Here is a 24,618-nt window from a genome sequence, read left to right on the forward strand (position 1 = left end):
GCGTGATTAGCCCCTTCTATGTTTCAAAATTGTTAATTTAACCAAGGACATAAGGTATACTAAAGGAAAAACTATTACAAAATCAAAATTGATCAAAGCTAGCATGTAATGTAGCATTAATGAATATTCATTACCTCCGCAGTTCATGTAATAACTAAACGTTCTAATTTATTACCTCCATAATAGTCATTTAATGGCACATGAAATTAGTTTCTAACGCTAAATTATTATTTTTACAGTTTATGTTCATCGTTACCGTCTTATGGCAAAACAGAAGAGGTTGAATTGATTATTCAGAAAAAGCATATATAGAGAGAAAGGAAGAAAAAAAATTGTTACTTTAAGTCACAGTTTGATGAGAAATAATATTTGTATAAATATTCATTTCAATCCGTTTATTACAAAAAAAAAAAAAACGCAAAACCTAAAGGAGCTGCTACTGCGTAACAATTATTAATCATATATACCAGCATAAATCACTATAATCTGACCTGATTACTCGGTTCTATAATCATCATTCTAAATAGAACGTGAAATTCAGCCACCAACGGGAAACTCGGTCTATCTATTGAAATTGTTTATCGCATTCTGCACATTCTACTGCCGATTACGTTAACGCCCCCTGTACCAACGGCTACTCGGTGAGTCTACTTTATTTAACACAACTATGCGAGAATGCGAATTATTATAGCGGATTTCGAGACCGAATTACGCGTTAAGCGGATTAAAATTGTAAGCCTACTTTTTAGGAATATTTAACAGAATTGTATTGATTATGAAAATTCCAAACTTGGTAGGCTTGTGAACTGATATCCGAAGAATGGACTCTAATTTTCTCAAGCTGTAACAATAATCTTGCTCAAAGTTATGGCGACAAAAGATTTAGAATGATTTCTGAGGCAAGGCATGAATTGGCGAGTAGATTTCAAAGTATCATGGGTAAGATTTGAAAAGAAAAACCGAAATGAAACAAGATTTTTCAGGATTATAGACCAGGAAATCCCCTTAGGACAATGTGAAAGGAATTCGATTTTTTCGAATGCTGTCACAATTGTCGGGGAGTCTCAGCCGATCGCGTTTCCTCCCACGAGCATTTCCGGCTCGGTTGTAATAAAACGCTGGGGGATCAGCGGCGCGGGATACGCGAGTAACAGGCGTTGAGTTTCACCTTTCCGCGATAAACCCGCGTTTCCTTTCAAGAATCCCGGACAGTTCGCGGCGAAAGTTTCGCGCGTCCCGGAAGTTCGCGACGCCTACACGCGTATTTAAAAGTCAGATGCAACGCGGGCCACGCGTAACGCTGCTGCTTGAAATAACATAAAAGTTCTGGTAACGTTGGCGCTTCGTGCCGTTCCTTTTCCCTGGCTTTTTACTCCTCTCTTTTAACCGTCTCCTCCTCGAAACTCCTGTAAACTCGCCGAGAAGTGGAGAGTATGAAATACGTACCCTACCGCCAGCTTTTCTTTTTTTTTCTGTTCTGTCCCCGCGATATTACAAGGGAACGAAGCGTTCGCCAAAAGTGGAGATTTAAAGTGGAAATTCTTCTCGTGTCCCTAACTTCGCGACCTAATCATAACCAAATAATCCGCATACCTAACTGCGCTATCCTTTTTCGGCGGAAATTTGTTCATCGAGCTTCAGGAAAAGGGGAACTTCTGCCGCAACGAAACGGTAACTTACCATTAGTTTACATCTGATTCTTCGTTCGCGCGATAGATTGATTCTGGGGAGAACACTGTGTAAAGGTGGGCACAGTGCACATGGAAAAATCGAAGAGTGGTTCCAAATATAAAAACTCAATACCAAGAATGAATTGATTAAGTGCCGAGTATGAGAATTATTGAATTTATTGAATTATTGTATTTTCTGCTTCGAAGGCTTGTACTTTTCTTAACCCTAGATAATTCTAACATTATGCCTGGATGTAACGACACTAATTAAAGATACATGTATTATAGAAATATTTATCTGTAACAAGTAAAAGGACTGAATTCAAACAGAAATATGAAAAAAACGCCATTTGATCTGTGTTACTTAAAATTCTAATTGATTTGTCCCAATGTTATTTGAAGCTACGTTATTTTGATAAAATATTAATATTGACCTTGCTATTTGGCGACTTATTAACGCAAATAAGGTACCACTACATATTCATTCGTGTACATTTCGAAGTCAAATTCACTATTTACTGTGGAAGGTGCATGCTTTCCGCACCTCCGTTTATTAATTGATAGTCACGGTGACACTGCTGGTTTCAATTATTCAGGGCGTAGTTTGTTTTAGCGCACGCGTTTAAAATTAATTTAGTTCAATCCAATGCATACATATACAGGGTATCCCAGGTTTTAATGTTCAAACTTTGTCAGTATATTCTATGGCACTAAATAAGACGAAAATGTTATGTACACATAGGTCACATAGAGCTTCATTAAAAAGTTATAACGAAAATACAGAATAGAAGTAATATAGGAATAGTAACCGACTTGCTGTTACTGCAAGCATTGGCTCAAATAGATCAGCAATAATTAAATTCAGTGTGTTTATGTAAGCTGTGTTTACTATTTCAGGTCACTTAAGATTGAAAGTAATTTTCGCGAGTAATAGCTATTAGTGGGTTGTTGGAGTTCATATCGAAATGCCACAAGTATTTACCGGTATTTACAAGTATTTACCCGAGCTGCTGCGAGGGAGTACCAACGCCGATTTCCTGGACGAAGAGCACCAGATTACAGAGTGTTCATACATTGTCGCCGACAATTATTAACAACAGGATCCTTCGAATCATGTCTCGAAAGAAATGAATTCAATGGATTTACAAGGCAACGAGATCGCACACCAAGAATACTGAATTGTTTTAATAATAATCCAACAGCAAGTGATCGTAATGCCTCGTATCAACTGGGGTTATCACGATCAACTGTATGGCGAACTCTCCATTCTGATAACACACATCCGTCTCATTACACGCGGGTACAAGAGCTTATACCAGCGGATTATGAAAAACGATTGCAATTCTGTCAGTGGTATGTGTATGCAGTGCAACAAGATAATTTGTTTCCATCAAAAGTATTGTGGACTGATGAATCGACGTTTACGAGGGGAGGAATTTTTAATGTGCATAATAATCATGTATGGGCAAGAAGAAATCCACATGTGACACGAACAGTTGCTTTTCAATATCAATTCAAATTCAATGTATGGGCAGGTCTGGTACAATGATATGATAGTAGGATCTTATTTTTTACCGGATCGGTTGACCTCAACTGAATTTTTCAATTTTCTAAAAAACAAATTATATCTTTTGGAAGATGTATTCGATTCTTTTTGATTGCATCGTATTCTACTAGTCGCAAGGAGTCCAAAGTGCGAAATGAACCAAGGGTCAAATTTTTATATATAAAATTATACATAACTTTATTTAAGATCGGCAGCGTAATCATGAGAATATTGATTGCTCGACGTTCGAACATTATCTGGAGCGACTGTATATCAGGATGTCTGATAAAAATTATCTCCTGTTCGGTCACGATATACAATTTCGTCGGGAGGGTTGGTTCGGACCATGTCAGCAAACTTTCGGACGGGGTTGGGAGGGGGAAAGGGGGAGGACAAGTTTCCCGACATTAATTCCGCGTCTCGGTCGATGAATTTTTCATAGAGCGAGCGCTTTCCACGTGGCGGATGGTACTCGATATCCATCATCGAATTGTCTGATAGCTGATTAAATTTCGAGCCGGTTGACCGAGAAATCCGCGAATGTGGGTTAGTTTTGGCAAATGGGCGGTAGGAACCGAACTTGAGGTGGACGTCCCCTCCCCCAACCCTCTTTCTACCCCCTTCAGCCACCCCTCCGACGCGTAAAGGTCCGAAAATTAACTGCTTCCGCGTCACGTTTTATCGTCTAGCTGTATCAAATTCCCGATTACAAATGGCGCGGGGGGGGGGGGGGGGGGTCGACGCACCAGGGGATATCGTGGCCCCGAGCTGCATTGTACACAGTTTTTTCCTTACGCTGCATGTTTTGCGCTGCCGGAAATAATCAGTTCGATGGCTGGCGTTAAATGGCCCAGTAGTCCGCGCAACGAGACACGACCATTGTGAAATCGATAATATGACGATTTACGGGCCGGATAAATAGCCGCGATGCTCGGCCGTGTTTATTTGGTAATGAAAAAGGGGTGTAACGAACGTGAAATCAATGTGCACGATAAGAACGATATTAAAATGAAATACGCCCGTTTGTAAATATTTGAAACCGCGCGCGGACGTTGTTTAGCGGTGCGTTTAGACCGACGAACCGATACTCGTTTGACCCTTGCTCCAAAAAAAAAAAAATGAAATTCAAACGAGCATTCGTGTCTATGTTCGATAAACTGTTGGCCTATGAACAAACAAACTAGCGTTCGCCGAATGATCAGCTCGATACATAATTTTGACATACTTTGAAGGTTTGAGAAAATTCACTGAATAAATATCGATCTTTTTCGCCGTCAGGGTGGTTCACCGCCTAGCGTAAATTAAATTTTTGCCGAGGCTCTTTTAGCAGATTTTCTAATGACCGCAGTTTAAATATCGCAGTCTTGACATTCGGAGCTGTTAAGCGGGTCACGTTTCGAACCTCGATGCTCGTTGCATAAGCATAATTAGAGTCGGCTAAGAAGAATCTTTAGGTAAATGAATAGAAAAGTGTAAAATGGCCGGGAGTTGGGTCAAGTTCAAATGCCGAGTTAACTCGTATTTCCCGGTGAACAGGTTAATATTCCTACGAATTATATAGTGAATAGAGATCTGGCCGCAAGTGGAAATCGCTTACATAGCGAAATATTTTCGGAACAGAATTTGGCGAGAATTTCTGCTATAATTTAGCATCTACGGTCAAATATTTTAATGATTCTCTAAACAATCGATTAACCAATGGTGTTGTTTAACACGTTGAACGCCACGTCAGCCATATGTGGCTGACGGAATTATTTGTGCAGGTTTTAAAATGAATTCTTACGTTGATATATTCATTGCACTAAACTTAATTAGGATCTGTAACATGCAAGAAAGTTGGAGGATTACTCAGTATCGTACATTTAATTTTTTGCAATTTTTATTTCATTAAATAACTTACTTTGATTTGATGTTTCTAGTTTGGCGTTCAAAGTGTTAAACTCATGAACAACTCGAAGTAAGATGGGTCGATCTTATATATTATTCATAAAAAAAAAACTTAATTCATTCGCTAATTCTTTTAAATTCTGCAGTGCTCAGGTGCCCGCTTTAAAAATGTATAATACCTGAGTACGATTACCTTAATTTTTATTCCGTTATAAATTATTGAGCCCTCGGGAAAAATTTATGTTTACGATCTTTCTTGAGTATTATGCTCCCCTTTCATTTAAATATTTAGTCGCGACCGAACTGTGGATGCGATTACTGAAAGTATGCCAGTAATTATAAAAGTTATCCAGGTAAAAAATTTAAAAAGCTCGAATTTATCACTTATTTTGCGTCGTATCCGATTTACATTACAATTACGTGAAACCACTTTTGCAAAGTAATGGGAAATTGAACCGTTAAATTGGTAGTTGCGTCGTTAAATACAATGCAATTTAATTTCAAACACAAAGCTCGAAATACATCGAAACGAAAAGTATATCACTTATAATTAGATCGCTCTAATAATCATCGATTAATAAGTAGATCGAATTAGAAATGAAACCATTTTCAATAAACGTGTAAAGGGGTCTTAGAAAAATGTATCTTCTGTCTCAAAGTTTTAATGCATATCGAGTAATTATCTCTAATTTTCATTAATTTTCTCCACCATTTGCATTTACACTGGCTGCTCTGTTTTTCTCTCGAATACTACGTATTTTAAATGTTTAGAACCCTATTAATGATAAACTTCTAGCAACAAGAATTTTCTTTCTGAGAGACTCAACAATGTACAATAAAATTATTTCTGTCACTAACAACTAGACTGCAATGTTGCAGTTCATGTTGCGCGATATTCAATAACGTTTCGTAAAACTCTTTGTTTAGAATCTGATGGAACTCTTAATAGGAAGAATTAATTCCCATTTGTGATTTCAATCTTCAGAAATAAACATTTGCATAAAGATCCGTAGTCTATTAACAACCATCTGCAGCCGGCCACGAAAGTTAAGAACATTTCCAATTTAATTTGCTGACTTTAATAGAATCAAAAGCTTAAAGTAGCTTTCCTAGGCAAGAAAATGCGATGATCAAGATTCATTGGAATTATACGTAATTATTTTACATAAAATTGTTCTGTCGGAAAACCAATAAAATTAAACAGGATAAATTCCATCGTCATGCATAAACACTTTTACGGTGCCCTATATGTCGATTGCAACACTTTACATAAATCTGACGGATTTCAAATATTTCATATAAAAAAAAACCCCTGAACATTTTACGAATATTCATACGTTTCAAGCGAGACAGATTCTGAAATACTAATATAGCGTTTTTAGTTGAACAAATATCGATGATTATTATAATTTCAGAATCTATGTAATTTTAATGAACGAACTAATCAAATCAATATTGACCATAGCTCGAAATAATTCTGGATTTTTTTAGCTGTATTGAAATTGATTATATGCGGAACTCTTTTTTTAAATACTTCTGAATAGTTCAGTAAGTAAAAACAACAGGTTTCTTATATACCAAATACTGATCAGTAAATAGAACAGAGTAAACAGAATAAAATTACCACGACATTAAATCGGTACTTTGGATACGTTATTTATTTATAATCTGTGAATTCCCAAGAATAGCAAAGTTTTTCATAAAAATTGTATAGGGATAGATATTTTATTAAAGAAAATGGAAGGGCAGCTGTTTATTTCGAAACCTGTTTTTGACGAAACGTGTAAGCTCTTTGTTTTATTTCCAATGTTTTCCAATTGAACATGTTTATTTGACGATGTAAAAAAATTTCCTTTGGCAGAACTGCATATTAGCAGGAAATTCATATTATTATTCATTTAAATATCATTTAACAATTATTTCTATGCATAAAAATTTTTAATGTTTTTCTCAATTTATTAATTTTATTGTTAAATTTAATTTTTGCATTAGTAACCATAATATGCATTAGTAACCAAATTTAGATTTTTGTGAAAAAATTTGGCCATGCAGGCACTCTCTAAAGTGCCAAAAATCGAAAAATATTCCATTAACTGTAAATGAGTGTGCAATAATAATTCTGTGTAATGGAAAGTGCTTACCAAGGAATATGCATTCTTTTTACATTTAATGAAGTAGATTTATTTTTTGTACAAATTTTCAACGGTGGTTTTATTTGTCAATTGCATATAAAACTTTAAATTAACATAAAACAAAAACGGCAAAATATATCCTGAGATTCATGCATATTCGGATACATTACTTACTATAGTTTAAGAATTTCATAGTTTTGTCTGCCACTTTTTGCGACTCTTAATTTTATAAACTTTTTACGAAGTGTCCATACCTTTCCTTTAGGATCTATCGTGGAAAGTTTGTTATTTTCTTTTTAAATGTATTAGTTGTATTGTTAAATTTCATTTTCTGTGAATAATTAACAATAAGTATACATTTGTAAACAAATTTGGATTTTTGTAAAAAATTATGCCATTTGTTCGCCACAGTTACAGTGGGGAATTTACTGGAACAGTTCAATATTCGTGTATATCACGATTTGAAATACATTTCTTTTGAAAAACGCGTATTAGGATGGAAATTGTTAATAATAATTATATAATAATCATTTTTATGTATAATAAAATTTTGCAATAATTATATATCAATCATTTTTATGTATTCTTAATTTGTTTTTAATATATGTTTGATATGATATATAATGATATATGATTAGATTTATACATAGAAAAATACAATTGGTACTACATGCCTATAACCATACATAAAGTTTTAATTCATGGGTGTGACATTATTAATCATTTTGATGTCCCAATGGGACTTCTGTCTGAGGAGGCTTCAGAAGCGAGACACAAAGAAATGAGAAAATATCGTCTGAATTATACACGAGAAACCAGTAGACAGGACACGAACACCGACTCATTCAATTATCTTTTACTCACATCCGATCTGGTTATTTCAACACATCGAGAAACTACTTATTGAAATTGATCAGTTCTTAATAAGAAATGAGCAAGATCACGAGAGTCAATTATTTTGAATCGCAATCAAAGTACTGAGAATGACTCGGGTAGCGAATAGCGTTTTGTTAAGTTTATTAATTTTATTTACTAGTATTATAATTTGTTTAAGTTTATTATTGTTAATTTTACATATGGTTAATTTATTATTAATTTTGTTCCAAACTTGTTAGTTTTTAAAAATGAATTTCTTAATTTTTAATAATAAATTTTTTTTGTTAAAATTATGAGCTATATTGGTAAATATAATTTTCTATACAACATTTCCTCTATATACACATTAATAACCAAACTACGAGAAGTGCCGAAAAACAGGCCGTTTGTCCGCACTGTGCGCCGCACAATGGGCAATTTGGACGAAATCGGATTCAAAGTCAAAGAACTTTCGATAGGAATGAGGTAGAGCGATGAAATTTTTTTTAAATGAAAGCTGAAACTTTGTAAAATATAGGAAAAATAGGGAGATTATTACCATCCAATCGTTTCAACGAAAAAATGACTTCATTAGATTTTGTCGCAAAAATCTATTTTTTGCAAAATCCTGAGGTCGTAGACAAATTTTGAGACCAGATTTGAAATCAGCGTGAAAAAATCTATGGGAAATGATGTATAGCATGTTAGAAAAAAATTTTTTCCGCGCGTGGTATTGGAAAAACTAAAATTTTCATGAATTTGTGCGCGTTTAACGAATTTTCTCGAGGTTGAATAACGTTCGTACCACAATCTCTCTATTTTTCCCATATTCTACAAAGTTGCAGCTTTCATTTAAAAAAGATTTCATCGCTCTACCTCATTCCTATCGAAAGTTCCTTGATTTTGAATCCGATTTTGTCCAAATTGCCCACTGTGCGCCGCGGCACGCGGGCATTTATTTGGAGTTGAGCGGGGTTAAAATTGAAATAAAAAATAGAAACCGCATTCATCGAGATCCAATTTGTTCGAGCATCTTTCGGGGGTGTGATGAGGGACTATCAGCCGCGAAACCGTCGGGGAGAGGAAAGAGTGTCATCGAGGAGTGTATCGCGAGAGAGATGCGGGTCAGGGGGAAACATTTTTAGCAGGCTGAATGCGAGCGGTTCGCCCGGCCTCCAGAATCGTCGAAATAATTTATAGACGGTCTTCGCGGTAAACCCGAATTCCGGGGCAGCGCTCGCGTCTAGGGTACACAGGTACTGCGAACTGATTTGATTCACTTTACACTTAACAAATTAACGGCGTTGATTCACTGCTTTGTGGGAGAGCTTTCAACATAGGATTTGCAGATACTAGGTTACGCAAGCTCAGCATAGGCTAACGTGCCCCCCCACTCCCTTGTCCTCTCTGATTCCCCCTTTTCCCCTCTCTCCTACCCTCATCTCTCTCCCTCTGTGTACGTTTCTCTCTGTCCGTGTCTCTTTCTCTTTACCGGTCTCTGTCTGGTAACTTTTTCTCTGTCTCCCTCATTCCGTTTCGCAAGTATGCGTGAATTAATTACGAGGCCCCCCCTCGTTTGCGTCAGTTATTATGAACTTCGCCCGTAAGACCATTACTGAATTACCAGGGAAAGTCTGAAGAGGCCTGGGAGTCGTCGACTGGTGCGCCCCGATGCACGTCGCATCTCGTGCGCGACGAGAACGAGAATGCATCTGTAAACAGTGGGGTCAGACCTCCTTTTTTTACACCACCACCCCCGTCCCTGCTCTTTTTTCATCCCCCGTTTCACCCCGTTCAGCTACTCGATGTTAAACGTTCGCGGTCCTGGTTGCGACGAGCATGACTCCACCGCTTTCTGAAATATTCCAGTGGATCACTTCAAATGGAACGGCATGTATATAACGCGTAATTTATGAAAGATTAATCGCAAACATAGCGTAATTAAATTATACCGTTCCCTGTTATAACTTATGACAACGTGAACCTATAAACACACACACACACACTGCTGAGCGCATTCTCCAACACCAATATTTGGTAGCTTTTCCTTCATTTTTAATCAGTTTGCCACGACGTGACGTGACACGGAATTAACCACTTGCACCATAACATGGAGTCGGACTCGTGATTCTGGTACGGTTTGTCGCACTATAGTTTTAACCCTTAACGCTCCGACTTTTAATTGTGAATATACCGGCAACTCCAACTTATTCTCATCATACTTGCAAGTTTTTCAGTTTTTCGGATTTTAAATGCTACAATGACGTGTGAATAACAATATTAAAGTCATTCGAAACAATCTTTATTCATCTCAGAAGTGATATAATTTTGATTACGATATTTATATTGATCGGTCGCACATCGGTGGTGCCTGAGAGGCACACTTGGAGAGTTAAGGGTTAAAAAATGCAATGAAACAAACGGATTTTTTGGTCCATTTAAATTCTACAATAAATTGTAGCCTGTTCGCAGATAGCAATTACTAGTGATATTTTTAGAAATACAGGACGATTGAATGTAATCAAACCGAAAGTTCCGGCATTGATATATGTATCTCGTAACCAAAATAAAATTCCCGCGGTCGATATTGATTACGTTGTAATCGAAATAAAAGTCCCGCCGTCGATATTGGTTACGTCGAAGCCGAAATAAAAGTCCGCCGTCGATATTGGTTACGTCGTGACCAAAACTCGAGTCGTCGATAACGGTTAATGGCGAGCAAAGAATAATTCTCATATCGGCGATAATGGTTGCCCGTAACCGAAAACGATTCTCGTTGTTAGTTATTCGTAACCGAAAAAGAATTTCGTCATCGATAATAATTACCGATGATCAGAAAAAATTCCAGCACGAGCATGTCCCGTGTTTTTTCAATAATTGTTCGATGCTGAATTATACAAATAGAGTGAAATGCGGACCAGCTGAAACCGGGAGGGCGTAATTGAATTTGCTAATTTAGATAGATTCGTTTAAAGGTCGCGACGAGATTAACCTGATTGTCAGCGATCAGTTCTGTGTTTTTTACTTGTTTATAAACACACCGCTGTTCGGAGAAACAAATATACCGCTTTTGTTTGCTGCTCGTGGAACGCTGGAATTGTAAAAATAGGGTTCGCATACTACGTAATAAATCTAGGCGGCTTCTGAGTACGTGTTACTGTAGACAGGGGGGGGGGGTGTGTGTTCGACGAAACAATGGAAACACTACTTAGAAGTCGCGTGCGCTGTGTTTATGGAATTGCTTGCTATGAAATTGTACATTAATCCTTGGACGGCGGACCCTTTTGACAATTTAATGGCGGCCTTAACTAGATCCGTACAAATGCTTCTTGCGATATAATATTCTTATACATAATCTTACATAGGTCCATTACAATGTCCCAAACATAAATTTCTGTTCGCATGTTTACGAAAGCAGGGGATCATTAATTTTTTTAGAATTGCTTAGTTTACTGTGTTTTGTGAATTTTACTGTCGGATGGCGTTCTAAACTGCATAAAAGGAGCTAGTTTGCCTAAGAGTCAAGATTAAGCAACGTAAAAAGTAATTTTCAGCAACCGTGTACGATATTAATTCGGTAAATACATAAATCTAATAACCGACAATAGATACCATGAATGACAGAAATAATCGGGATCAATGCAGTCGCGAATTACGTACTCTTTAATCATTAGTCACGAGTCGCTTACAATTCTGATTGCGATTGAAACGATAAATCAATTGTGGAATGCTAACAAGCAGTAGAGTATACGTAAGCATAGATGATTTAATTAGGTAATATTAACTCGACAATACCTGGAGTAATTGAATGATTGTCCTATAAATTTCTGACCGGCGATTTCACCGATCAAATTTTTATATTGACAACCAAGTAATGATTATAGTTGCAGGAAACGAATCACGAAAGCAATTAAATCCAGAGGTTCTCTAAAAAAGCTGTGGTAACATATCGATTAGCGTCATCAACGTTGAAATGACTGGATGCCATGTCGGTATGAGGGAAAATAATCAAAATAATCAATTACTGTCCAGTGTCGAACAAACACGAGAAAGCGCCGGCCGAATGGCGACGTTTGGAGAACGATCGATTACGCCACCGACCGGATATTTGTTTCCATCGGGATATGATGTCTCCTGCTTAAAGTGTTTACGAGGGAACGTATATATCGCAAGGCTAGAGTTCACGGCGAGCACCGGTTTACGCGTTCAACCGATCGGCAGATTTATTCCCTTCGAATTGAGTGTAATCGCTCAAGACTTCCGGTGGCTGTTTCAGGACACCTACAGTGACTCACGAACGTATTCGAACACTTACCACGAAATACTTTATTTATTATAATAAGTATATTATACAATGCTTACAGAAATATTACTAACATTGTAAATTGGTATGACTTTCTAGATTATACAGGTCAAGTTTCAACCGAATCGAAATATGCATACAACAGTTATGAATTATTTCTTACAAACATAAACTTTGCTGATGCCACAATAGTATTTGAACACACAGAAATGAGCTCTAAGAATGAATGAGAACAAAGTTTTTCAGGCACTGAATGTAAACATTCACTGTTGGTAGTTGTTCCACGTGCATCAGTCATAGTTTAGCATTCATGATGAAATATTCTATTGAACATGTGTCCGAAAACGTCCGAAATTCCTGAAAATGAGAGAAAATTAATTGTGAAGTGACGTAACGAAGGAAAGACGTATGGTGATATAAGTCAATTATTAAATATAAAGAGATCTACAATACATTATATTCTTAAACTATCGAAATCTGAAGGAACTAAAACACAAGTACCGTTCAGGCCGTCCACAAAAATTAACGGAAAGAGAAGAGCTTTGATCGGTGAAATAAAAAAAAAAAGATTTTTGCTACACAACTTGCAACGATAGTTAGACATTACTTCAAGAAAGATGTAAATCCAGAATTATGTAGAAGAGTGCTACGTGAAAACGATTATCATGTCAGGGTTCCAGAAAGAAGCCGTACATTAGTAATATTAAAAAGAAAAAGAGCTTAAAATTCGCCAAGGAATTTATTAGTAAAAATAATGCATTCTGAAATAAAGTAATCTTTTCAGATGAATCGAAATTTAACGTTTTTAATGGAAATGTTACAGGAATGTTAGTAAACAGTATGCATACTCGATTACAACATGTTATTCGTGCCAAACGTGGACGTACACTACATATTAAAACTTTAAAAGTTACCTGTTCAAATATTTTTGTGGCATCAGCAAAGTTTATGTTTGTAAAAAATAATTCATAACTATTGTATGCATATTTCGATTCACTTGAAACTTGACCTGTATAATCTAGAAAGTCATACCAATTTACAATGTTAGTAATATTTCTGTAAGTATTGTATAATATACTTATTGTAATAAATAAAGTATTTCATGGTAAGTGTTCAAATATTTTCGTCAGTGAACTCGAACAAATCGAATCCTCTGTACGTCCACCTTAAAACCACGCACAAATTGTACAGCCAACGTGGAATTTGCTCAACAAACTTATACCGGGTGATCAACCGACAGGGAGTGATTCTACATAAAAAAAAACAAGTCGAAAATGTAGTATAACATTTTGTCACACGAGGCTTTCGAGAAAATCGATTGATTACGAGAAATTCATGCGACATAACACCCAAGTTAATGAAAAAAACATTTTGATAATATTAGTTATATTAATATCATTAATACCGTGAATACCATTAAAATCATTAATATTATTGAAGGATTGCGCGGAACATCCGATGAGCCGGTTCAGAGGAGTTCAGATTACCAACAACACACGCATCAAATTAACAGAACAGTATGATAAATAGAAATGAGCGACGCTGCGGAAAAAATTTTACAACCACACAGAAAATTAATCCTTATCCGGCGCTGATTTTTTTAGGTTTAATTTGAAGACTTTTGTCCGACGTGAAATATCTTCTTGATTGAATTTCTTACGATTTCAAATTGACGCTATAGTAAAAAACAAATGTGACGGGGAAATAAGAAATTAAGTTCGTAAATTCCTGTACATAGATAATGCGTAATTTACAAGTAATCGGATCAATGAGAGACATCTTGCAAAGAAACGTTCTTTTAATCGCAATTTTGAAACTTTATTAATCTCCGTACGTTTCGCAAAAATATTTCAGCTACATATTCAATTCTCATGTGATGTTTTACCCATTTGCATATTATGCGTATCAGCATAGCATTCTATTTCAACTCTTGAGAGACCCCACCCTACGTATTGCATTCAAGCTTTTACATATCGCCAATTAAAATGAAAATACCAGTTAACATGTTTCCGGTATATTCATTTACTCCTAATACAAAAATATTACAACGACCACAAGAACAACTACCACCAGAATGGCCGTTCAACGGTGAAAGTAGCACATCAACCAGCAACATGATTCTCGTGAAATCAAACATTTCATAACTATAACGGAAGTATGCCGCGTAAAAGTTAAATTGCTTTCTGTTTTGTAAACCGTGCTATTTCGAATTCGCGTAAACGGAAAATTCGATATATCTGGAAACAAAAAACGCGTAGAATTCTCTCGCGAGGAGAAAAAAAAGCAATCGCAATCGGAGTTAAACAACAATTTTTCACAATTTATTGGACGCATTGCTTCGAGGAACTATTTTTATCGCAGAAAGAGAGAAAGGTCGAAGCTTTTCCGTGTAGCCTAACCTCTCGAATAGAAGTTACGCATAACTCTCTGCGCGCTTTGTCGTATTTCTCGGATGTTATTCGGACTCGACGTGTTTCTCCGGCAAGTTACAAGTTGGCCGTTCATTCTGAAAAGTCTTTTGCAATTAAAAACGGACGTGAGGGCACGCGGACTCGTTAACGTAGACGCGTTTCGACCGATTTTCCGGGATTCTGGAAAGGTGGGAGAGAGAAAGGAAGAGAGGAAGGGTGAGGGAGAGAGAGAGAGAGAGAGAGAGAGAGAGAGAGAGAGAGAGAGAGAGAGAGAGCACCCTGACCTGATTCCGCTTTCGAATCTATTTTGAAATCTTGCCACCGCGCACGGGGATGCTCGCGTGTCTGCTGTGCTAACGAACCGGAGGCAAGACATGGCCACATACAAGCTCATTCAATTTTATCGCTGTTAATGGCCACGGTGTGTCGAATTAAAAAGGCACTTACCGTTTCTGAAATCGCGCTTTACAACTCGTGTCCTTCGTTAAGCTCCGTGCACAAGCCAGACGAATTTCCTGTCCGATCGCTCGACGTTCTCCACCGGAACCTCGATAACGACCTTCGGGTTCGATCGTCGCTGCCAGATAATGATAATAATAATAATAATCAAGTTGCAGCAGGCAAACCAGAACAGACGTCTTTATTTTTAAAATTGTGCTCGTAATTCCATATTGGTTCATAAAATTTTCTAACAAGTGAAACTTAAACGTTGTTGTTGAATGTAAATCTGAAAAATTTGGTACCAATAGCTTCCATTTTGAATTAAATGGTATCGCAGCATCGATCAGATACACCTATTGTATACGTACTATGTAGAACTAAATACAGCTTAACTAATGTCCTGGTTGTTCATCCTCGCCGTTTATTGCGTAAATGAATGATAGTTGAATTTAGATATGCATGCATATTCTCTACGCGTAGCCACGTCATTTAGGTTTGACAACTTGATTATAGAAGGCAACGTCATTGACCGACTCGGCCGTATCTTTTAATCTTGAATTAATACATTCTGCGGACGTTTGTTTCGTGCTTTGTGCCGATATTCCACGTTTCATTCGAATAAACATGATATTTATGCGCTATCATTTAAATAAATCTCGAAACAGATAGTCAGACACTCCGCACAGTATCAAGCATAAGCTGACAGAAACAGAAGCGAGGTTTTTGGCACTTTTAACACTAGATTTACGGGACCCGTCAAAATGACGGGTTTTATGTTCTTTAATTTACAATTATTATGATTGTAAAAATGCATTTAAAGGAAATTTATTTAACACATTTATTCCTTGAGACGTATATTATAGTAAAAGCCTGCTAAAAATCTGCCTGAATATATTCTTGGTAATTTTATAAAATAATCCAAACTAGCCACTTTTAGTGCTCCGTAAATCTAGTGTTAAGTGTTCAAAGTGCGGGAAAATATTTCTCGAGTATTTATGCAAAATGGAAAAGTTTCTGAAGCAATTGCGAGCAACGAAATATTTCTTCTTTATTAAATTATCACATTTTTTGTAAGTGTTCTTACATTTTCCCCACGTTCTCTCGACAAATCAGCAATAAAGAGTTCGTCTTCCAGAAAATAGAATCATGGTCGACAATTTGCAATTGGATCCAAGTCACGCGTAGTCAATTTAACAATGTGGGTTGAACTGCGAGAAAAGGAACGCGTTATTCCGGCGAAAAAATAATTAAAAAAAAAAAGCTCGAAACATGCACGAAACATGTTCGGTAGAGGCTTCGATCAATGTGTTCCATTATAATGAAAACAAAAGGACAGCCGTGTTCCGAGCATATTGAAACACAAGCCAGTACTTCATTCTCGAACTGCCGTTTCGCACTGCACCATGTCGCGTGCTTATTAAAAACCGGTCGAAAATTTGTTTGCCCGTACTGTAATAGCGTCGTCGAAATACTTTCGAATTGAGTTCTCGCGAAATGAGAGTTTCAACTACGAAAGTGCTCGGAAAATTGATACCCCGTGTGTTTTTTCTAAATTTCTCATTAACATAAAGCTCTCGGATTATCCTCCGACTGGAATTTCGTCGGAAGCGCGAACGCATTGAATAGACGAATCTTTCGAGAGAACAAAAGGATTTTTTATCTGGTCGTCGAGAACGGTGAGCTGACTTGTTATTTGTAGGTGCTTAATTTCACCTCCCGCTATCCTCACCCATTCTTAATTTGTATAACCGATAATCTTTGCTGTTCGAGTTCTCTCACCTTCCGTCTCACCTAACGTCGTGATTAAGAAATTACTCGGCGAACAGATTAAAAGATGGTTTCTTTATTTAACCTCTCCAAGACCGGCAGGCGAGGTTTCTACAGGTTGTTTAATTTCTAAACACATTTTGGATAACATTTTCCAATCCCACGATTGATATTGCGGGGTTAACAGAAATATCGTTCGTATATACGAACGTATATGTTTGATAGTAAAATTCCGTATTCCGTTCCGTATTATATATTTGATAGTAAAATTTTAGTGTCGAGTATTTGGTTAAAAATGAAATTGAATATAAAATTACTTTCAGAAGTAGGTACTGCTAAATATATAATTTAAATTGAATTTGGAATCACAGAGAAATCGAGTGACGACTGGTAGTGGATGATTTTGACATTCGGCTATTGTACCGTATTTTTGCAAACGAATTTTCTTTACGAAGTGCGCGGAAGCAGATGAATTTTAACCGGCACGAGGATGTAAACTTACAACTGTAACGCGAAGTGCGCGCAAAGTGGATTATTTCTCCCTTGATGCGACAGCGACCGCGAAAGAAGGTAACCTTACGTGGGGATTATACTACAAAGCGACGGGGATTTGCAAAAAAAAGAAATGCAACATCTCGTTGCTGGGAAAAGGGAAGAAGTGTGCGCGGTGAAAAGAGATGCGCTCATGACACCGCAAACATCGCGAGTATTAAATGAGCTCGGGAGGTAATTTCCCGTCTAACAATTCGCAATACCCAGAGTTTGTCGTCGGATTCTGTTATTACAAAAATCCCGACTAATTAATAACCCGGCGCGCGACTCTCGAGAATAAGGGAGGGCGAGAAGCGGTGCGCGCCGAAGAGATTTTGCATTAAAGAATGCAAATTTTCGTTCGCCATCGTGATCTATAAACCGGGCGTAAAACGGGAAACGGGTCTCGGATAACAATTACGTCACAAATAAATCCCCTTATCTCGACCGCGTTACAACGTCGTGAATAGGGTAGCGAGGGGAACGACAGGGCTCGTTCGTAGACCTAATAACGACGGCAAACAAAGTCCGCGAGAAGAAACCGTTTCGGGGCGTGTTCGCATTAGTCTCGCAGAACGAATTATTAATACGGTTGGTGCGTTTCAAAAGACAGATGCATAATTCTCCGGGTAGCAGAGTCCCGAACATTTATGGAGACTCTCTCACTCTCTCTCTCTCCTCTCCTTCTCGTTCGCCGGTTTCTCGACTCCTCATCCCCCTCCCTTTTTCATTTTGAAATTTTCATCCCTGTATAAGCTCGCCCGGGGAAACTTACGCTTTTCGAGTGCGGAACTCTCGTTAGAGAGGTCGACGAATGGATCAGAGCAGTGAAACGGAACGGAGTTATGAACCGATCGAGGAGATCACCCTCGCCCTTATTATTTATTCACTATCGGGACATATATCTGTGCGCTGGCTGCGCCTGAATATTTTACAGAAAACCATCGTCGGTGTCGGCGCGTTTCACCGTTGCCCGTGATGCCTCGCGGACCCCGCGCGTTGACGATCGGACGAATCGTAAAATCGATTCGGGAGAGGGATAGAGGGAAAAAAAAGAGAGTGAGAGAGAGAGAGAGAGACGAGTCGAAGGCGTTGAAGGAGACCCTTTTACCGGATTGGCAAAACCACGATCGCTAGTGAAAGAAAAGTACACCGAGGACGGCGTTAGCCGCCCCCCACCCCCTACGTGCCCCCGTACCCCGCCGATTCCATTGAGCCCGAGACCACCCTCGGGGTTGTTACAGAGAGACTTCTTTGGGCTGCCGTGAACCGTCGAATCAACCTTCTTAATTAACGAACGATTTTTGCGTCGGAAACGAATGAAAGGATCCCGGCCGGCTCTCAAGGTAGACATTATGAAAACGACGGGGGCGACCGACGGCCGAAAGGATCGGCTCGCCTAACTTCTGCTTAATCTTATGGATTATCCAGTCGCCGGGTCCCCTTTAAATAAGCAACCGGACGGATTCGTTTTGCTGCCACCCCTCCCGGCCGGCCTCGCCAATCAATTGCAAGAAAATCGCGGCTTGTTGCATCCGGCCGGTGGTCTCGCGATGATTAAAACGGCGATAAAGTTTCGTCTTAAATTCTATCGCCGCCGATATATTTTCCTTTTCATTCCCGCGCTCTCCCACTCTCCCCCTCCCTCCTTCTCTATCTTTCTTTTTCGACCCGGGAAAATCGCTATGAATCACGGGCCGCGTTCCGCTTCAGCGTTTTCATCGGGGACATCCATCCTCGTCAACGGGACGAAACTGCGTCACCCCCGTGAACAATTATCGAAATTCCCTGCGCAATTTTTTCGGAAAAAAAAACCGGTTCCACCACCCTCCGGCGTTATCCTCGGCGAAAGCAAGTATCTTCGTTCGGTCCATCCATCATCATTATCCGTCATCTGGGAAATCCTCGTCGGGTACGCGCCGCGCCGAGCGCGTTACAGCGACCATCGCCGGCCGCGCTCGCAGACGCGCAGAGAGGCAGCAGGCGGCCCCCGGGGGTTCCGATTCGGCCGGAAGATTTTCAATCGAACCGACATTCCATCATTCTCAAACGCATCCTGACCGAACGGGTCTGCAGGTGTGGACATCGGCTGCTAGTAAAACGGTTGCTGCTCTCCTCTCCTTCAACCTCATTGTTCCATTCCCCCTCTCCTGTACTCTGCCTAGCCGCTTTCCCCCCTCCCTCCCTCCCCCACCCTTCCGGCAGCCGCCTCTTTTCTACCCTGAAACGTTCCTCTCGGTCTGTTCACCGAGTGGCCCCCTCTGCTCCTCTCTGTCTCGCATCGAAAGTGGACACATGCTTGGCCCTAGTCACCGTCCCTACGAATTCCAGGGATCAATGCGTCGGTGCACCAAAACGCCTGCGCCACCCCCTCGAACCCCACCACACCCACGTCGCTTAGCGGAGGAGCAGCAACGGCGGCAGCAGCAGCAGCAGCAGCAGCAGCAGCAGCGGCAGCGGCACTAGCACCGTCAACAGCAGCAGCAGCAGCAGCAGCAGCAGCAGCACGCCGGCGACAACGAGGGGTGATGGTAGTGGTAACGGTAGTGGCACGACAGTACGTACAACCCTCACCGACACATGCGAGAGCCAGCTCGTCGGTCCGCGCAAATCCTAAAGTACGTAGAGCCTACGGGCCTGCTGTCAGAGTACTAGTGCGTGCCGGCTGGTGGTGCCGCCGCGCCGGTCTTCCTCGTCGTGTGCCGTAGAATCTTCTCCTCCGACGAAGGAGGAGGAGGAGGAGGAGGCGAAACCCACCACCCTCCACCTTCGCCCCTATCCGATCTCCACCTCCCACTTTTCCCGCGTGCAGCGCCACAAAGAGAGAGAGAGAGAGAGAGGGAGAGGGTGGGGGAGGGAGAGAGGGAAAGAGAGAAAAAGAGGGAGAAAGACAGAATGGTAGAGGGAGGTATATAGGGTTGTCGCCGTCCCGTTTCCACCCTCCTCGTAGCAGCGCCAGCTACTCCATCGGCTTCGGGGAGAGCAGAGAAAGAGTAGGAGCGACGGAGAGAGGGTGGCCACCCCTCTCCACGACGTGCGCGATCCCGAGCCTCGGAAATTCTGAAAGCGGTGCGCGCCTGTGCAACTCGCGGGGGTGGCAAGGGACCGAAAATCGAGGTGAAAGGAAACTCCGCGGATCCGGCCTAAGGGTCTCTCCTAGGGCTGGTGCGTATCGGTTCTAGCGCAAAAATTCGCCCGTGTGTCGCACGTTCCCTTTGCTCGAGAAAAGTCTGCCCGCACGACCGACGACGCAACTCGCCGATACGCGCCGATAACCGTGTCGCCCGCCGCGCGATCGTTTCGCGGACTCGCTCGCACCATCGCGGGCCTGTAACCCGTCGAGACGACGTTACACACGGCCGCCCGAGCCTGTAAACACGCATACGCGTACGCAGACATCGAAGCACGCCAGGCAGGAACGTACGCGGAGCAGGTACGTGAACGGCGTCCTCGTCGTCGTCGTCGTCGTCGTCGTCGTCGTCGTCATCGTCGGCAAAGTGTGCACCGCGGATCCGGTGGTGTTACAGTGACACGTCACGACCGAGTCCCTCCAGGATATACACCGTCGTTATTGTTCTCCGGCTGGGGCCTCGTTCAGTGTTGCTTCTCTGTTGTGCGCGATCGTAGCCCCCCGTCGACCCGGGCGAAAGCGCAGGAAGAAGCACAGATAGTCTCGATGAACAACACCGTGGGATAGAGGGACACTTACGCGAGACCTCCGGTTACTCGACGGCTCAGCGGACTCGTTCGATCCGCGCTGCTGGTGCTGGTTTCTTCCTCGCGTGACACACTTTTGTCGCGAGAGAAGAGAAACTCTCGCCCTCTCGTTCTCTCTCTCTCTCTCTTCTGTCTCGCTTGCCTCTCTGTCTCGATTTCTCTACGCGTGTCTACCTGTCTCTTTTCCTCCACCCCTCTCTCTCTCTCTCCATCTCTTTCTCTCTCTCTCTCTCTCTCTCTCTCTCTCTCTCTCTCTGTCTCTCTGTCTCTCTGTCTCTCTGTCTCTGTCTCTTCTTGAGGAGGAGGGAACCGTCTTGGCGGACTGATTTATCCTGATACATCGCTCCCCCCCCCCCTCCCCCCAGTGCGTGAACGCAAAGTGAGAGTTTACCGTGGTGCCGTGAGTGTGCAGACGTGATCAGTGGAAGAAGTTATCGGTGTCTGACTGAGAACCGTTCGATCTCGAGAAACACGTTCGCAGAGCAACGAGTTGCTCGGTTTTCGGTGGTTAGAGAGAGCCAGTTCGAGGAGCCCGTGCCGATTCGAAGCCTCCTCCAGTGCCACCTCGGGACTATCCCCCAGGATTCTCGTTTGACGGGCAGAGAGCTGGATTCGCGGAATACCGAGAACACGGGGGTATCATGTATCCCCCGATCGCAACCCTCCTTTGAGGGTTGAACCGACGAGATCTCTCGCCCGCGTTCGTTCCCTGTGTGTGCCGTTCTCTCCGCGGTGTGCAATTGTGCGCTTGGAACTAAACCTAAGTCGTCGTCGTCGTCGTCTTCTGCTCGAGGATCGCTGACTTCGGCACGCAAGAGCTGGTCCCGCTGAGGACTAACCGTGCACCATATCCCCGCGCTGAAAGTGAGTCTCACGCACCGATCATTCTACCATTCACCTCGCCCAGTTGCTACCCTGAATCCTCCGTCCGAATTCTCCTCGGCCGTGTCGCCGAACCGTGTGCCCAAAATCTGCATGCTAACAATACGAGCTCGGCGCCGAGAATCTCTACCCCTTTTTCCAGCTTCGATCATGCGAGGACCCCAGTTGTCGATACATTTTTCTGTTGGGGGTCTCGATTCTGTTTACGCGAGAATCCCGAGCGTGCTCGATTCGCGCAGTTCCTGCTCGGACGAGAAGAGCGTCGTTCGACGGCGACATTTCGTGCGCCCATGGTCCGTGCCCATCGCGGATGGACATGTTGTGCGCGCCCGTAGGTGAAGGGTTAAACGGTGCGCGTTCGAGCACAACGCGCTCGGTTACGGGGAAATCGTACGAGCACCGGGGTTTTTAAAAAGCGGTCAGGCGAAACGAAGTTAAGCAATGTCGGTTAATGGCGTTCCCGGGTAAGACGAAAGAAATCCAATTTGCCGGTTTCACCGTCACTTTGTCGCAGCGCGGAATCCCGTAGGAAGTTCAGCTGTGTTGACTGGCCTACAGCGAATTCAATCAACAAAGCGAAACCTTATTCCGCGCGCGCGAGAGAGAGAGAGAGAGAGAGACCCCTCTCCTCCTCTTTCTCCTCGTTCTTACTCCTCCACCTCGTCCACCCCCGTGTGTCAGCGGATGATAATGCGTTTACCTACATGCTTCTGCGAACACGTAAGGCTTTCGCCGATCGCGCGCCGGCTTTCTTTTTTCTACTCAATTATCCACGTAACATTTCAATTGCCGGATCGCCAAAGCCCCGTGACTTTCTTCGTCTGTCCGGCCGCTAATCCCACCGATCAATCACCGGGCAATCCGAGCGTCCTGTTACGCGCAGAAGAAGGCATACGATGACAAAGGTCGTTCTCGCCCCGACCGATGACTCACTGACTGCTCAATGAAATCCCGTTGTCAATCAAGTCTGTCTACGCGTAATTGGACCGCGAACCCCGAGACAGTTATCAATTTTTCAGAGACTTACTTCAGCTTCGTTGACACTCGACCACCGATCATCAGACTACGGATATTTAGGCAAAATACAAATTTTCTGTGTCTCTTGCAAAAAATATGGGATCCGCTTGTAAGCGTCTTTTTTTTCCGTTAATAACTGTGACAGGGGGAGCTATTCGTTTTTGTCACAAATGCGTAAAATTCGCAGTCCATCATTTTACCGAAAGTAATTAATTTGTATGATCTTTTAAAAGTGCCAAAATTGCGCGGTTATTTTTCGAGAATGCATCTGGTTAAATAGTATTGATAAATACAAATATCTTGATTTTTATTTTCAGTGTAATAAAGTTCAAATTAACATCGTAGGGTTTCAGAAATTATCAGATTGAAAGAGTAAAGTTTTATCGCCTCGCATAATGTTTTTCGTTGATGCTTCAATCCCATTTTTGCCAAATCGCGTCTGGCGTAGATTTTAACCAGTGACAATCCGCCGGGATAATATTTGTTTCCGCTATTAGGATAATGCCCCATTACATTCTATCTCATTAAGCCCTTTTAATTTTCCTCTCGTCGTAGTCGAGTGGTAATGGCAGTTTTAATAATAAATTCTGTATTCAGCAATTTTATGGTCGTGCAAACTTTATCGTGATTCTAAATGATCGTATTTGCTCGTAGTTGTCTGGCCATGGATGAAAATAAAAATATGAAAGAACGCGAAGGTAGAACAGAATTAAAGTGAAACGAGCTGGTTGACAAATAATTTGACACACGGTGGAATTTAACACAATTATTCTATTAAATTTTAAATTTACATTTGTCCGTTAAATTATGATTATCAAGTTCGATCGCAAACAATCATTGTTCATTCATTGTCTCAAACATCGCGGAATTCATTCATACTTCTACATTCCCACGTTCAAGACTATTATCGCCAAACTTCTGTAATTCAAAAACTGCTCAATTTTCAATCGAACCGTACCAAAGCAAACGTTGCCTCCATTCTCTTTTGCAGTTTCGGATTTCCGGTGCTCCAAACACAATATAGTGATCCGGAGCGGTTCAATTTGTATATGGAAAATTCATTTTCAACTAACGATAAACATTGAAAGTTTTATTTACAGAAATCGCGATCAAATTTCATTTTCATCCATCAATATTAATCCCATAGGTCGATATGAAACGAAAACAAACGCGTCTGCAGTGAAAAGCTTAGATTGAAACAAACATTTCTTTTTTATTTTTTGGAGAAGTCATACGTATTCAAATATACAATAATAGAAGCAATAGCGTACACTTATTCGTATAACAAGTTAAATAATATCACTATGCGCTATATTGCTACACGCTGTTACATATGAGTGATGGTTTCATGTTTTAGTAGATTACGAATTTTTAGATAAATGTGACGCTTTGGCTAAACACTATTAACCCTTTGCACTCGAGTGGTGACTCTGAAGCACCACTAGCACTTTATTTCAAA

At 40.9% G+C, this 24,618-nt stretch overlaps 1 protein-coding gene and 2 long non-coding RNA genes across 3 annotated transcripts in view; 2 read left to right on the top strand and 1 right to left on the bottom strand.

Annotated features, from left to right (window-relative positions):
- Window positions 1-24,618, bottom strand: part of LOC143362119 (uncharacterized) — a 144,188-nt gene that overhangs the window by 50,229 nt on the left and 69,341 nt on the right. The window lies entirely within an intron of this gene.
- LOC143361933 (uncharacterized) lies at window positions 1,716-3,344 on the top strand. Its single transcript, XR_013083551.1, has 2 exons — window positions 1,716-2,567; window positions 2,733-3,344. It is a non-coding gene; the product is annotated as an uncharacterized LOC143361933 (long non-coding RNA).
- Dpr12 (defective proboscis extension response 12) overlaps window positions 21,539-24,618 on the top strand; it is a 160,007-nt gene continuing 156,927 nt past the window's right edge. The window contains exon 1 of the mRNA XM_076801979.1: window positions 21,539-22,124. The gene's annotated coding sequence lies outside the window, so the exon portion shown is untranslated. The remainder of the gene's footprint in view (window positions 22,125-24,618) is intronic.

Source organism: Halictus rubicundus, chromosome 16 (assembly GCF_050948215.1).
Source record: "Halictus rubicundus isolate RS-2024b chromosome 16, iyHalRubi1_principal, whole genome shotgun sequence".
NCBI lineage: Eukaryota > Metazoa > Arthropoda > Insecta > Hymenoptera > Halictidae > Halictus > Halictus rubicundus.